The following is a 17,166-nucleotide window of genomic DNA, read 5'->3' as shown; positions in this document are numbered from 1 at the left end:
GGCACTATGTCTTGGCGGCCATTTTGAATGCGGTGACCGATATGAAAAATCTTTTCCCACTACGATTTTTAGTTTTTAAAGATCTATCGAACGAGGTATCACTTGCCCCATGTTTCCATTTAAAATTTTAAAGTTGGACCCTGGACGCCTCTGAAGGGCCGCCCTCGGACACCGCGACAACACCATTCGATGTGCCCTGTTGTATTTCCTTTTTGAGTTTTTGTTTGGTTTATTTATGTTAAACTGTTTTAGAGATATTTCCGGGGAAAGTCTAAAATGGGCCACCCTATAAATATACAGAGTGGACAATTTACTGGAACATCCCGAATTTGAACTACATAATGGCAGTAGATTTCACGAGACAATAGCAACATCAACTACAATCTAGGTACTAGACGTGTTCCAACAACCGGTTAACTGGTTTGGGTTCGGTTTAAGCTTGAAACAGAATGTGTCCGTTTATTTCAGAAAACGAACCGTAATTTGGTTGTTTTGTTTGAAAACAGACACTATATTGGCACTTTTCAGAATATCCGTACATATTTTGGAAAATTTCCAAACGATATGTAATTGTTTCGTTTTAGGTTAAGGTATTATGAGGCTGCTGTTTAACTTTTGAATGGAATTACGATTCCCCATGTTTTTTTCTCTATATATTTTTGTGAAAACACATGAATGAGCAATAGAAAATACAACTGTTTTTCAGTTAGGATTGGTTTGGGTTAACAGCTTGAAAATGAAATCTTTACGTTTAATATCCCACGATTATGCATGTTAGGTTGAGGAAGACTATGATTAAAGTAAGTGAATTATGATGGACGAATCGGTGGAATGAGAAAGTGGGAGTGTCCCGAGAAAACCAACGAGCACCATGTTATCCGTCTCAAGCTTACTTGCCTTGGGAACGACCCAGGTACCCCACCCATCAGATAGTTCAGTAGGTGGGTCTCAGTTTCGATTCTCCCTGGGAGAGCCTTTGAAATGTCTTCGATGTATCTGTGTTCGTGTCCCTGTCGCTCAATGTTACTTGAGATAACTGTAAAACGATAATAACTGACTGTAAGAGAGACAAGTTACGGAGGAACTTTCGGTAAATCAGAAAAGAGAGTGATCTGAGGCAACAGGTTCCAGTTAAGGATTCGAATTACTCTTAAGACCACTTTCATCTTCATGTTCTTGCGTGTTTGTATGTCTTTAAATTTAAATTTGAATTCTCTGGACTATAGTATTTTATCATATCCGGAATCAAGTGTTTCATCGTTAATAAAATATTGGAATTGTAAACGTCTGAAATTTGCTACATACACGAGTGTTTCTTGACTCTTACTTAACAGAACAGTCTTAGGGTAGTGGCTTAAGCATTCGTTTCGTAATTTAGGGGTCCGCGATTCGATTCCCTCTGAGGAAATTTAAAAAAATATCATTTATAATATTGATATTTCTTATGTATAATAAGGTGAAAAATAGTCAATTTCAATAGTTCTTACAAGTTAGAGATGAAACTACTTCATTCAAGGGAAATCCTAACAACATGACATCAAAGTCTACAATCTCGATTCGTACTGTCTGAAAACTTCGCGTGTTTCGCAAACAATTCATGAATGCAAAAAGGGTCATTCTTAGGACCTAGTATGAATCATAAATGTGTCTCAAACGTTATTCTTTCATTGTGGAATTGTTCCTAAGTTCTTCCACGCTTACTAGAAATAATAATAATATTTTCTTTCACCATTTCCAACATGTTCCATGTGTCCGTTCAACCAAAATTGCTAAATAGAAACTATTCTTTTTTATACTTGTATGTGTATTTTGTTAAAATATCTATATAATGTATACATAATCCAAAGTCTTTTACCCAAAGAAAGGGCGTTACTATGTATCGTGATCAAGACAAATCCTACTTAGTTTATATTAAGATATCCAAAAGTTGTTTTTTATATTGTTCAGGAGCTGACACCTTTTTTCCACTCTTTTCCTTCCAAAGTATCTCTTATAAGGCAATTCATCCTTATAGATAATAATAATAATAATAATAATAATAATAATAATAATAATAATAATAATAATAATAATAATAATAATAATAATAATAATATAGAAGACAAATTCCGTATGAGGACACATTGTATTAAAATATGTAAAATCGCCGTTAGGTAGAAGTTACAAAATAGTCGGGATTGGAGAGAAGTGTCATAACTATCAGGACATACCCTCTGCATACGTTCCTACAATTAACTAAATGTTAAAACGGAAAGTTTCGAGGCAAATTTCATGTAGAAAGTAGGGATACTGAACTCACAAAAGCCGTAAGAAATTGTGTTTTTAAGGAATGGTTATGCCGGTTAAGTTACAGAAGACGTCGATGATGAGAATGAAAGAAATATTGGAATAAAGAAAGTGGGAGGAAGCGGAATCCGGAGAAAACCTACACACACGATGTTTGTTCAGCACAATGCCCATTAGGCGGGAGCTGGGTGGAACAGGGTGAACCATTAAATTAACAACACTTCAGTAATAATAATAATTTAATAATAATAATAATAATAATAATAATAATTATTATTATTATTATTATTATTATTATTATTATTATTATTATTATTATTATTATTATTATTATTATTATTATTATTATTATTATTATTATTATTATGGGTTAAGTTCCAAAGTTGGGCGTCCGTTTCCAGCAAAAAAAAAAATAAATAAAATTTACAGGAAAGATATGGATAATTTGATCGTTTGTGTGCTTGATAATATATAAGTCTCGAAAAATCTGTGTATTTGTTATATACAAGCGGTTGTAAACATGAGACTATATGGCGAGCGGAGGGAACTACTTGGCGCAAGATAACAAAACAGTTGTATTGTGGGAAAGAAATGAGCATTTATGTTATCAACATGGCGAATGTACAAGGGCAATGAAGTAACAGTTTTAACATTTGTGAAGCAATACGTTGACAACGAACAAAATATTTTAAAAGTTTGTGAAGGGCACGGATTAATGAACCTAGTAACAAATTGCAGAAAGTGTGCAAAGGAAATAACAGCGGAAAAACATGGCGAAAATGGACGCCCAACTTCGGAATAAATGCTATTATTATTATTATTATTATTATTATTATTATTATTATTATTATTTCAACGTATGTTGATTGACTGAATGTCTAATCCGTTCAGAAACTTGTACTAGTAAGTTTGAAGAATTTCCTAAGAAAATAATTGAAATAAAATAACTAATATTTAAAGTATTGTTTTGAAAATCGTCCCAAATACCTACGCACAGCAAACGTTTGACAGGAGTAAGAACAGATTTTTGGACATTAATTGTCCATGTAATAGCACTCAAAATGTTAACTGCTTGCAACAAGTCATCATATTTACCAAGAAGCAAAATATCGTCATAGTAAACTAAATGTTTTACTGAATCTTTACATTTTATACCAAAAAATCATCTAGTGTAAAGGCTTAGACTCACGTGATAGAAACATTAAACTAGGTCTATTTTGACCATGTAATCCACTGGATTAGCCATATGAGTAATGTCCTTGACGGTAGGTAAAGAAACATGAGGAAGAATGGTGTCCACATGAAACAATCGTATATAACTCTCGTGGAGTCTCCTTTTGGGATACAGGAAACTGGGAATGTATTAAGCACTAAGTTGAACCCTTCAATAATACCAGAATCACACAGTTCACTTAACACTGATTCATATATCACTTGTGTGCTACGGAAGGCACAAGGTGCACTAAGTGGTGGGTTATGCGTAACCTCAGGGATACAACAGAACGTGCCTGAGGTATCACAATAAATATATGTTGACCATACGCGCCGACTTGAAGAAAATATTGGGGGGGCCAAAACAATGAATAAATATATAATCATATTCAGCCGTTTTCTACTGCTGGATAAAGGCCCTCTTCCCTCCAGATCTTGGTCTGCTGCATCCGCTTCACTGCTAAATTCATGACCTAAGTCAAATTTGTGTAAACGCATTAAAACAAATTCAAGTACAAATTCTGGGAACTTCACTGCACCACATTGATCTTCACTTCTCAGATCAGTGTTACCATAGTGTTGGTTGAAGCTTCAGTGCTCTATTAACTCTTTTAGGATTTTTGGTAATTTTTGTTACCATGACGTACTATGGTCTTTAACCTCTTATTTAGGTTCTATAACAGGTATTAAGCCGTTCTTTTATTAGTCAAGTCAAGGATAGACCAAAGAACACCCCAGATACGTTTTGGAATAGGATGGTCAACTTGGCTGCGCCAAGTGGGGGCGGAAGGGCGTGACTTTTTACTTTTTCTTAAGGCAAATTTCAAAAAATGTTCACGCCTGTAGTTTTCACAATATCAGATTGGAATTGTATGTACCTTTGGATATTTCTCAAATTTTTCTGAGATCTCTGTGTGAAGCCGAGTCCGGGCACGAGGGCCGCAAATGTTCCGAGGGGCTGATTTTTTTTTAAATTGTTTTCCCGATTTTTCCGGTTCAAGAATACGATACGTACATGTGTGTAGCGCCGTTGGAAAGGGCTTGTTATACTAAAGAAAATAACGTTTAAGCCATGACTCTAGGCTAAATAGTAATGATGCAGTAATTTTTTATAATAAATATATACGTATGTGTGTGTGTGTATAAAGAGAGAGCCTAAATTCAGACTTTCAACAATTTTTCTGTCCTTTGTTTTTAAGATACAAGATTGGAATTTTGCACACGTATTATGTACATAACAATGTATTAAAAAAAAAAAAACAGATCCCTACGTTAACCCAAGCCTAGGCCAGAGGGGCAAAATGTTTTGGTTGGATTTGCAAAAATACTTCCGAGTTTTTCCCTAATTATCTGGTTTAGGTGTATGATACGGACATGTGAGTGATACCGTTGGAAAGGGCTTATTATACGGAAGAAAATGGCGTTTGAACCATGACTCTAGGCTAAATAGGAATGACGCAGTACATTTTTAAAATATTTTATACCTAGGTATATATAGAGGAAGTTCGGGTGGGTATTATGGAATACCATTTTTGTTTCGCTTGTAACTCGGTTAATAATTGCACATTGAAACAAAAAGGAAAACAAGTATACGCCTTACATATTTGGCTTTATTTATGCATATTTTGATAAAGAAGTTTCGTTACAGGGGTGGGTAAAATTTATAATTTGTAAAGAAACCACTTTCGAGGGTAATATGAAATAGTCGAGAATGGAATACAAATGCTATACAGAAAAGAAATGAGTTTTCTGTTGAACATACAATGAATCCAGTGACAATATATGAAAATTCTGAATGCCAAGCCATAACTGATTGTGATTACTTGCAAAAGTCATAAATATAATACTCTGCTTCAGGATCGGCACAGTCACTGTGTGCTCACATTAAACATGATGAACGCTGGAACCAAGCTCACCCCTTGTATCATCAGAATTTCTGCTTTAATAAAACATACACTTAGCATTGTTGTCATCATAAATGTATGTTTAATTGCCCAATACCGATAGATATTTTCGTAATCGGAATACCATACGGAATACGGAATACCATGCTTTTCTTGCGGATATTCCATACTGCCCTCCACGCCACCTTGGAAACGAAAGAGCTGTTAAACGCATTCGAAGGCGTATAGGATAATGACGCTTATCAAACTACCACTCTGTATATCCAACGTCATAGTAAATAAATAATTGTTGTTCTATTACATTTCAATAGGAAAATACAGGTTGTAAACCACTCATCTGTAAAAGTATTCCTGAATAGGAAATCAGATTTTCACGTCTATCAACACAACGAATGTCACAATCACATGGAGACTGATTGTAGAGCATCATGGGGACGTGAGGTAGTAGTTTCTTTCCTCTCCGCTTGGAAGCAACACATCAAAGGCGAGATAATGAGGTATTCCATATTATCCGACTATTCCATAATACCCGAACTTCCTCTATTTATATACATATATGAAAAGATGGGTCACCTTCAGACTTTCAAAAATTTCTCCCGACCTCAGTTTTCAAGATACAAGAACGAAATTTTGCGCACGTATTACATATAGAACAAGAGTTTTTAAAAAAAGATTTAGATCCCTACGTGAACCCAGGCTCGGGCGAGAGAGGCACAAAAATTTCGATTTTTTTTCGATTTTTTTTTTGGGTTTTCAATTTTCTTATTTCTGGTGTATAATACGGACAAGAAAGTGGTACCGTTGGAAAATATGAGCTTTCCTGAGAAAAACGAGGTATGAACCACGATTCTACGATAAATAGTACGGAAGCAGTAGCTGTTTGAGTGAAAGTCTAAAATTTACCTGAAAAAGTGGATATTCTAAAAGGGTTAAACGCCAATTTGAAAACGGTGCTTTTTATCGAATAAGAAGGCTGTTCCTAATATTGAATTAAAGGCACGACGTAATTTACGACAGAAATTTTTGCTCCTCTTTGGTAATTCTTCATCAACTGGATTATATTGGGGGGGCGAGGACCCCACCTTTAAATATTGGGGGGGGGGCAAAAGTGCTCTGCCCCCCCAAAGTCGGCGCCTATGATGTTGACACAACATTTAACACTTTGTTAAAGGCTGTGAAAGATTCCCCTTGGAGATCAGATTGAGTTTCACTATCACTGATATAACCATTTCAATTCGAGGTCTCTGTTTGGACGGACATTTATTTGTAGCCACTCCGTGTAATCTGGTCGCTGTTCGTGGTTCATGGTCCTACCAATAAGTATTTTCCTGAGACTGGAACTTACCTGGACAGGACGATGAAGGACCTCTCCAAGAAGGATTACAAATTGTTTCCAAATCGCTCGTCGGTCTCAATGATGAGACGAGCATTAGGCGCCGAGAGGTTCGGGTGTCTCGTCTCGAAAACCTCACGGACGATCAGACGGTCATCCAGGCCACAACGCACACAAACATCACTCACACAGACAATGAAAACACACTGGATTAAATAACACTATACTTATTATTAAAATACTATGATATATACAAAAATAGCGAAGAGGAATGAACACAACACTGAACACAGAATATGTATAATAATTTGCATCACTAAAATCACACTTTGCCTTTCTAATGCACTGTAGCCCATTATATATATAAGATTATAATTTAGATTTCACTGCAAATGCTTCTCTCACACCATTGACGCACTTCGGGGATTAGCACTGGGGAAAAGTTGTCTGGATAATCCCACGAGGAATTCAGTTGCTGCGCCAAACAATCCTGAAGCGTAAAGATGAGTCTTCAGCAAATTAAAGAAAAAGAAGTAGAATGCTGATGTTGGAGGTCGCGTGTATAACTTTTTAAACGCACAAGGTTTGTGAGCCTGGGACTTCACTAGTTAGGGCTAGCCGTAAGAAAACGTTTGCCGGCTAATAGCTTATGCCCCTTAACACAAAATCATACTTGGTTCCCGACGCAACGTGCGTGGTGGCTGCGTGCAATACCGGAATCAAACTCCCTAAGCACCAAAGCTCAAGGTACAGGCTGCAATGGTTGACTGAAGAGTGTTGGCAGTTCATTCCAAAAACCACTCAGTTAAAGCACCTGTATGCACATGCAAACAGAATACGGAAAATAATTCATGTTAATTTTAGTTTACTGCCTACAATGCACGAGACACTGCGATAACTCTGGCGTGAGAAAGTACAGATAAGGAACTGCAAAACCAACGCAACCGGCGTCACTCTGGTCACTTGAATACCTGTTCTGGTTTAGTCTGCTCTAATCTATTGCAATGTTTCATAAGCGATTAAAGAAAGCACTTAATTCAGTTCCCAATAACTATAGAATATATACTGAGCATAATAATAAGTCAGGGAGAAACACTGAAATGGTTCGTCACTAACTGAAATGTTCTCATCAAAAGCAATGTTTTAAATATATATATGAAAAAACAATGAGAGACTTCTTTGTCCAATTGTGTGGGAAGGAAGCAATTCCCACCGAAGAAGGAACTTATTTGCATCGCAGAATAAAGTATAAATCGGAAATAATAATCACAAAAGTCATCGCTCCAAATATACAGGACGTCCACAAAAAGTACTTCTATAACCTGGTAGCGGTTATACTGACATCACTAGCGCCGATGACGTTTCTTCGTGTTGATCTTGTTGAGGTTCATCCTCTTGATCCGAAGAATCGTCCTGATGTGGCATGCAGCTAAAATGACTTATTAGCTCTCTCCAGAATTTTGTAAACCTGATTGCCAGGTGATGAGAGCTCAGTTCGAGCAGGTTGAAGGTAGAGACAGGGTCGAGTCTAGCGCGTGTGAGATTCCGATTGATTTCCGTGACGTCTCCGCACTATTCATCATCTGAGCCCCGATCTCGACCTGTTCACCCAAATAGCCATTCACTTGTTCCGCAACTCATACACCATTTCATCGTTTAAGTGTGTCTGTCGTGGTGCCACGTCGATCATGACTGTTCAGTCTACTTAACAGTGCCTTACGACGCGTCGCGAGAGCCATCACAAATGGAGTAATATCCGATCCATCCACTTCTGCCTTAAATAGTTCATCTTCCACTACTGCTTCTACTATTTCCAATAGTCACAACACCGTCCATTCTATGTTGAATAATTTTATCCCTGCTGCCTTGACACTCACTTCAAAATGAAAAGCATATTTATCTTCGAATTGTGAAGTATTTTCCCCGAGTTAATATCCAGGAAACGTAAAAACGAAAAACGGGGCAATCACAAAATCTATTGATCTTAAGTTTGGCATTATTTTGCGCAATAAAGCGTCCCAGGAGATATTCGGTCCAGATACAAAGCTCCAACCATTGTCTACTAATACCGAAAAGATGCAACCTCCATCTCGTCGATCACTAATGCTTTCTGTTGTCATTCCAGTTGTTTCGCCGGAATATACCGAAGAAAACATTGATGCAAAGCTACGTCTTGAGGTGTACTAATTTAATAAGTGTCTCTTTATTAAAAAAAAAAAAAAAACAGACCAACTTACATGATTCCTCTCTTATCCGATTTAAAGGACACGATTAATGATCTCTTACAGCATGGACTTACATCTATCGTCACTGATATAGGATAAAACGATCTTGTTCATGCCTCAAGTGTAAGCGATGTCAAATATATGATCAACATCCTACCCATCAGTGTTCAAGTAATCTGACTTGTAGCTATTGTTCTAGATTACATTCCACATCATCCCGCAACAAGCACAACCGAGTTCCACGATGTCTTCATTATTATGGCAAATATCCCACCTTTAGTTACAAATGTTGCACAAAATCAGTGCCACAATTTCAGAAACCAGAGTTCACGGTTCCCATTCGCACAATCAAATCATCAATCAACAATCAACACACAATCAACAATTTAGACAAATCCTTTACGAAGATATCTCACTGTAGAAGATCATCGCTCCACTAGGGTTGTTCAAAATATTCCATGCCACATATTCTGGAAACACAGCCCACTTCCATATTCCCCACATGAAACTTCTGTTTAATATGAATAGGGTCATTACATAATGACATGTACTTTTACACATCCACTCACTCAACATCTACATGTTTATGTTTGAACAACATGCGATGAAAAAGTTGGTGCCTTTGCTCTAAACGAAACCTTTCTTACACTACTACATCAACTCAAACTTTCTGGATATCAACTGAATAGGTTTGATTGTCCGCGGCATACTACCAGAGTACATGGTGGTATTGCTATCGGTAACTACAACCATCTACCAGTTCGCACACATGTGCTTCCTCGTACTATGCACCTCTCAGACATAACGTTCTTACGATTTACTTCCGCAGTAGTGCTATCATCTGCTGCACTATTTATGTACGGACGGGCCATGGAATACCAGCGGATGGTTTTCAATGTATTGACAACTTTCGCTATTAATCTGATCATGGAGGATATTAATCTGCATGGTAGATCATGAGGCAAAATCAACACTTTACCGATTTTATTAATCAATCACCTGCAAAAAAAAAAAAATATATTGGATCTCTCTTCTGCAACACGACCAATTAGCAAGACATCTTCTGATATTGCCATCGTCTCTTCTAGCCTTACTTTATGAACTTACGAATTCTACCGCTTTTTTTTTTTTTTTTTTTTTTTTTTTTTTTTTTTTGCGTTCACGCACCGATCCCCCTAGATCCTGTCGAGCATGCCCTAAGAGGTATTGCTATTCCTAGCACAAACACCAACATTCTTCACGTAGTTCATAGTCATTCAGATATTATTACATATGTAGCGCAAGCCAATATACCTCTTAAAAGTATATACAGTATTCACATCGACCTCCGCTAAGACCTCAATATCACTCAATTATTACTGCATCTTGGCAAGTATTTGGAGAATATTTGCAGACTCAAAGTCGTGAAGCTCTGCGCCAATACGTCGATGGAACAGGATGGTTAGAAATTATCTTGCTGCCTATAAACGACGACGCTGGACCAATATTTGTAATAGACTTAAAATATATAAAAATTTTACTTTAATGGCAAAAATTCTATCAATTCACTGGCACTAGGACTTGTACTACTTACCCAATCGTCCAGGACGGTCAGGTACTTCGAACAGGTGTTGAAAACCTCATGCTTTCGCCAATTATTTTCTGGGCATCTTTACACCTCCTCTTCATCATTTTAGCACTCAATTTTTCCGACATATTGAGCGTCTTACACAATTAGACTTTCTACGCAAGAAATTGTGGGGAAAACAACCAAAGGTCGTTAATTTTTTAATGCAAATTACCTGAAAAATACCATCTAACAGTTAAGGACGTGAAATCATCCAAAAATCATCAATTACAGTCATTTTGACCAATACTATTGGATATTTAAATTCTAAAAAGATCATAAGTTAGCTGAGGTAGTGCGAATTTAAGTTGTTAGCAAATCTTTCGTGATAAAGTTAATTTGCATCTTTACAATTTGTGTCTGAAATAATTAAATATTGCAAACAGTGATGAGGTTTAATAGTTAGTATAATAACAAAATTGAAGCCTGTCTCTAATCACAAAACTAGGATAACATAGTGTGCCCTATCAAACTCAATCAATTCAATCATGGGTGCAATAATTAAATTTTTAACTGACATCACTTGTGGTAGAAAAAGAGTTATTATAGTACAATTTTTTAATATGTTATCAAATTTTTAAAAAAGTAAACTCAATCTAATTGATCTATATCTAGATAATCCCTTAGGCTTCCGATAGACTTTTGAGCACCACTTACGTCATTTTCTCAGAAATAAAGTGTGGGCTTGCTTTCCGTGGATGGAGTTTAAATGAGATTTCAGTCAATTTACTTTGTTAATATTGCGTATATAAAAGAAAAACATATACGTATTTATTTATTTCACACTTTGTTTTCAATTTAAAAACAGCACAAATTCACATTGTGTATTTGTAATATATGATCAGGGATAATCAGGCATTTTTTTTTTTACAAATTATTATTTTTATGATACAATATGATGTGACAAATAATTACATTATCTTTTAAAACGTAATCTTATTATCCAGTCTGAAATGAAAGTATTTTATTATGAGAGTGTATATATAGGTTTTACTTAAATGTCTTCCACTACTATTTTGATTATAAGCTGAAGATGGTGAGGCTACAGTTCGCGCAAAGGGTCTGAAGTTTTAAAAAATAACCAGAAACACTAATCAGACCCGCAACTAGAGGGGGCCTGGCCCCCTAAACTTTTCGTGGCCCCTCCAGATATCAATAGAAAAAAAACACAATTTATATATTTGTAAGAGAATTTTTGATGACTTGGTTTCCCCTAACATATTCATGCCCACCCAAACCTTTGTGGCTGATTTCAGGCCTGACACTAATCATTACTTTAACACTTAAATGTTAAAGATTAAGTTTGTCAACTTATTAATGGTAAAAATAGTTTTAAAATTACAGCGCAACATTTAGAGTTCGCGCATATAGAACAAAATTAATGAATTTCCGTGAAAATTGATGTTTTACAGTATTACAGATAGACGCACTCTTCTATTAAAATATATACAAAACCAGTTTTTAAAACTCATTTGTTATAGAGAGTGATACCCAAATTAGATACGAAATCATTAGCTTGCAACTCTTCGCCTATTTCGCAAAATTATTTTTCTAAAATGACTCAGACTTCATTACGTGCTATAGTAGTAGTAGTGGTCCCGTTATGCGCGAATGACTCATCCTCACTCTCTTTTATGACCGGGGTGAAAGGTCAATGACCTTGGCCCGGGGTCAATGACCTAGGGGTACAGAGAACCATTCCCTCTAAATTTTGGCAGGGGTACCATGGCCCACCCCCTAAATTTTGGCAGGGGTACATAGGACCACCCCCCTTAAATTTTGGAAATTGCCAAATCTAAAAATTTGGTGTGGTAGCCTAGGACCATAGTATGTACCTCTATCAGTATTAGGTGTCTATGTCGTTCCCTTTCATGGGTAAAAAATTGCCAAAAATTCAAATTTCGGGGGTTTTTGACCTAATTTATCCCCTTTGATGAGGTATTATTACCCTATATAGTTATATGGGCGTATACAGGGGTCCATTACCTTTCATAACTATGGGTATATTAATGCACCCCTTGAAAAATTTGGGAGGGGTACCTTGGCCCACTCCTTAAATTTTGGAAATTGACCAATTTAAACTTTTGGTATTATAGTGCAGGACACTAATATGTATCATGATAAATTTGGGCGGTCCACCTCGTTTCCTTCTAGGGGTACAAAATCGTCAAAATATAAACGTAAGCAATACGTTGTACCACGTGTTTGGTCTTTTGGCCCAATTTATCCTCTTGGATGAGGTTCTATTACCTTATATGGTTATGTATAGGGGTCTATTCCCTATCATAAGACATAGGTACATTTGTGCACTCCTTTAAAAATTTGGGAGGGGTACTTTGGCCCACCCCTTAAATTTTAGAAATTGCTTATTTTATATATTTGGTATTATAGTACTGGACCATAACATGTATTATTATGATAAATTTGAGTGGTTCACCTCCTTCCCTTTTAGGGGTACGAAATTGCCAAAATATAAACGTAAGCAATACGTTGTACCACGTGTTTGGTTTTGATCTAAGTTATCCCCTTAGCTGAGGTCCTATTACCTTATATGGTTATATGGTTATGTATAGGAGTTTATTCCCTATCATAAGACATAGGTACATTTGTGCACTCCTTTTAAAATTTGGGAGGGGTACCTTGGCCCACCCCTTAAATTTTAGAAATTGCTCATTTTATATATTTGGTATTATAGTATTGGACCCTAACATGTATTATGATAAATTTGGGTGGTTCACCTCGTTCCCTTTTAGGGGTACGAAATTGCCAAATTTTAGTACAACCACGTGTTTGTTTTGGCTTAATTTATCCCCTTGGATGAGGTCCTATTACCTTATATGATTATATGGTTATGTATATTGGTCCATTCCCTATTATAAGACATGGGTATATTGATGCACCCTTTAAAAATTTGGGAGGGGTACCTTGGCCCACCTCTTTATTTTGGCAATTGCCCAATTTAAACATTTGGTATAATAGTATAAGACCCTAATATATATATATATATATATATATATATATATATATATATATATATATATTACTATAAATTTGGGTGGTCCATCTCTTCCCTTTCATGGGTACGAAATTGCCAAATTTTAGTACAACCACGTGTTTCGTTTTTGACCTAATTTATTCTCTTGGATGAGGTCCTATTACCTAATAGATTATATAGTCTTGTATAGGGTCCATTTTCTATCATAAAACATAGGTACATTGATGCACCCCTTTAAATTTTTGGGAGGTGTACCATAGCCAATCCCTTAAATTTTGGAAATTTTTCAATTTAAGCATTCGCTATCATAGTACATGACCTCAATATGTATCATGATAAATTTGGGTGGTTCACCTTGTTCCCTTTCATGAGTAAAAAAAATGCCAAAATATAAACATAAGCAATATGTTGTATCACGTGTTTGGGTTTTGGCCCAATTTCTCCCGTTTGATGCGGTCTTATTACCGTATATTTTTATATGGTCATGTATATAGGTTCATTTCATATCATAAGACATGAGTACATTGATGCACCCTTTAAAATTTGGGAGGGGTATCTTGACTCATCCACTCAGTTTTAGAAATTGTTTAATATAAGCATTTGGTATCTTCGTACAGGTCTTCAATATGTACCAATATAAATTTGGATGGTCCACATCGTTCCCTTTCATGGGTAAAGAACTACCAAAAATCAAATTTCGGAGGTTATTGACCCCTTTGATAAGTATTTAGCACGTTATATGGTTTATTACCTCTATATGTTTATGTTCTCTTTTAAATTTGGGAATTATAAAATAACATAATTTGGTAAACGTTTTCTAGGACCCATTGTAAATGTTGGTGTTCCTCTTATGGCCAAATATTCAAAATTTAAAGGTTATTGACCGGCTTTATTACTGAATAACTACAGGATTTATTACTTTTTCATAAGACACAGGTGTATTTGTGTACCAATCTTAAATTTTGGGAGGGGTACATTTCTTATTGTCATATCAATAATTGGTAATTGTTCTTGAAATTGGATAGTATCTCATTCATTGGGTAAATCATTGTGAAATATTAGTATGATCACGTGATCAGTTATTGACCTATGATGGGATTAGGAGTCCAGGACATTGGTACATTTAAACTTTGTAGGATAATTTGAGAATTGTCAAATGAAATTGAGTCATTGATATTGATTATTACAGCCAAATATAAACGTAAGCAATACGATGTACCACGTGATTGACCTTGATGAGGTAGTGTACAGGGATACATAGCTAACCTTATTGAATCTTATGACTCATAATCTTAAGGGAATACATGCTACAACACTGGCAAAGTTATTGTTGATGCAATTTGATTGGTTGATCACTATCTTTCGTGCAATCTGATTGGCTGATCACTATATTTCGTGCAATCTGATTGGTTGCTGATTTTCAAATCTTTGCTGCATTCAGTTTTAAGTTTTGTTTAACATTTAAAAATCTTGGTTTCGTTCAACATTTTGCACTCACTGATAAATATGATCAAAACCGTTTATTTGTTAATCGAATAGTTAAAAACCGGATAAAGTTTGTCGGTTAACCATGAAACCTAAAATTTTTTAGTTCGAAAATTTTTTGTTTGAAAACTCTTGTTTCAAATTTGTTTGAATTTGTTTTTTCAGAATTTTGTTTGAAATTTGTTTCAAAATTTTTTGTTTGAGTATGCATGACACATTTTTGAATATGCATGACACATTTTTCAAAATAGTACTTTTTCAGGAATATACTTGTTTTGTTGCACACTTCCACTGCATGTTTCACGCACTGGAATACGTTGATGAATTTGTTCCATTCTGTTTGCGTTAGATACACCATGTTGCGAGGGACATGAAATGTACTCTTTTTACGTAACAGCACCATCTTCTCTTCGAGGACTGTACGCAGCACCACTTCATGATTTGAGCCTAATGATTTGACTATGGTCACATTTAGCTCATCATGAAAATAATCATTCATTTGGTCGATTCGTGAACATAATATTTGCCATTCTTCAAAGGTCAGTTGTACACCAAATTGTTCTGCTTTGCCCAATCGAATCACTGGTTCAAACGTTGTAGCACTGATACCAATCATCACATGTTTTGTTTGAAATATATTTATTGGATAATAGCTTGCGAAGAGGAATTCTTTATCGTTAGAAATACACATCTTTCCTGCTGAAACGCACTTGCTCAAATGATTTCGTGGGATGACATTGTATTTGCTGATTTTATAGTTATTACTGACGTCATTGGAAAGGAATGTGCTGACGTTTGAATTCATGATTTCATCACAGTTGCTGACGTCATGCTGACTAACCAAATTCATAGATCGCATTCTGCATACAGCTACGTATGATGTCAAAGGAATGTGCTGACGTTTGAATTCATGATTTCATCACAATTGCTGACGAAACCGGCTGTGTACTAAATTCAAATTGATGACTTCGACCCAAGAATCCTTTGTAACATAAAAATACAGATCCAGTATTTAAGAAACGCAGCAGTTCTTCTTGTTTTGATGCTTCCATGGGTAAATATCTTGCTGGTAAAATTATATTCTTATCATTTTCAAGCTTCACTACGATTCTTAATCCAAACTTTGTAGGGATTTTTTGGCTAGCTAAGATTCTATAAGGTAAATTTTGTTGTAAATCAGTAATCTTGGTAAATGATTTCATCACATCACGTGTGTTTAGAAACTGCAGACAAGAAGCCATGATGATGTTATTATGAATACTACCTCGAACGATACTTATATATGATGCAAAACTGATGACGTTGCATTATCATGTTCGGACGTGTACTATTGCACCACAATGTTGCCAGAGGCTTTAGTTCTAAACAGTTCCGGTTCTTTACTAATGAGTGCACAAACTTCTAAAAATGTCAAACCAAACTTTGAAACAAAATTTTTGAAACGAAAAATTTGGAAACGAAAAATTCAAACAAAATTTTGAAACGAAAAAATTTCAAACAAAATTTTGAAAAAAATTCGAAACAAAAAATTTTAAACAAAAAAAATTGGAAACGAAAAATTTCAAAACAAAAATTTCGAACAAAAAATTTTAAACAAAAAATTTTCAAACAAAATTTTGCAACAAAAAAATTAAAAATTTTCAAACAAAAAATTTTGAAACAAATTTCAAACAAAATTCTGAAACAAAAAAAATTCAAACACAAATTTGAAACAAGAGTTTTCAAACAAAAAATTTTCGAACTAAAAAATTTTACGTTTCACGGTTAACCGTCAAACTTTATCCGGCTTTTAACTATTCGATTAACAAATAAACGGTTTTGATCATATTTATCAGTGAGTGCAAAATGTTGAACGAAACCAAGATTTTTAAATGTTAAACAAAACTTAAAACTGAATGCAGCAAAGATTTGAAAATCAGCAACCAATCAGATTGCACGAAATATAGTGATCAGCCAATCAGATTGCACGAAAGATAGTGATCAACCAATCAAATTGCATCAACAATATCTTTGCCAGTGTTGTAGCATGTATTCCCTTAAGATTATGAGTCATAAGATTCAATAAAGTTAGCTATGTATCCCTGTACACTACCTCATCAAGGTCAATCACGTGGTACATC

This window comes from Thermobia domestica, chromosome 16 (assembly GCF_964235325.1).
Source record: "Thermobia domestica chromosome 16, izTheDome1.hap1.1, whole genome shotgun sequence".
NCBI lineage: Eukaryota > Metazoa > Arthropoda > Insecta > Zygentoma > Lepismatidae > Thermobia > Thermobia domestica.
Note: the sequence above shows the minus strand (reverse complement) of the source record.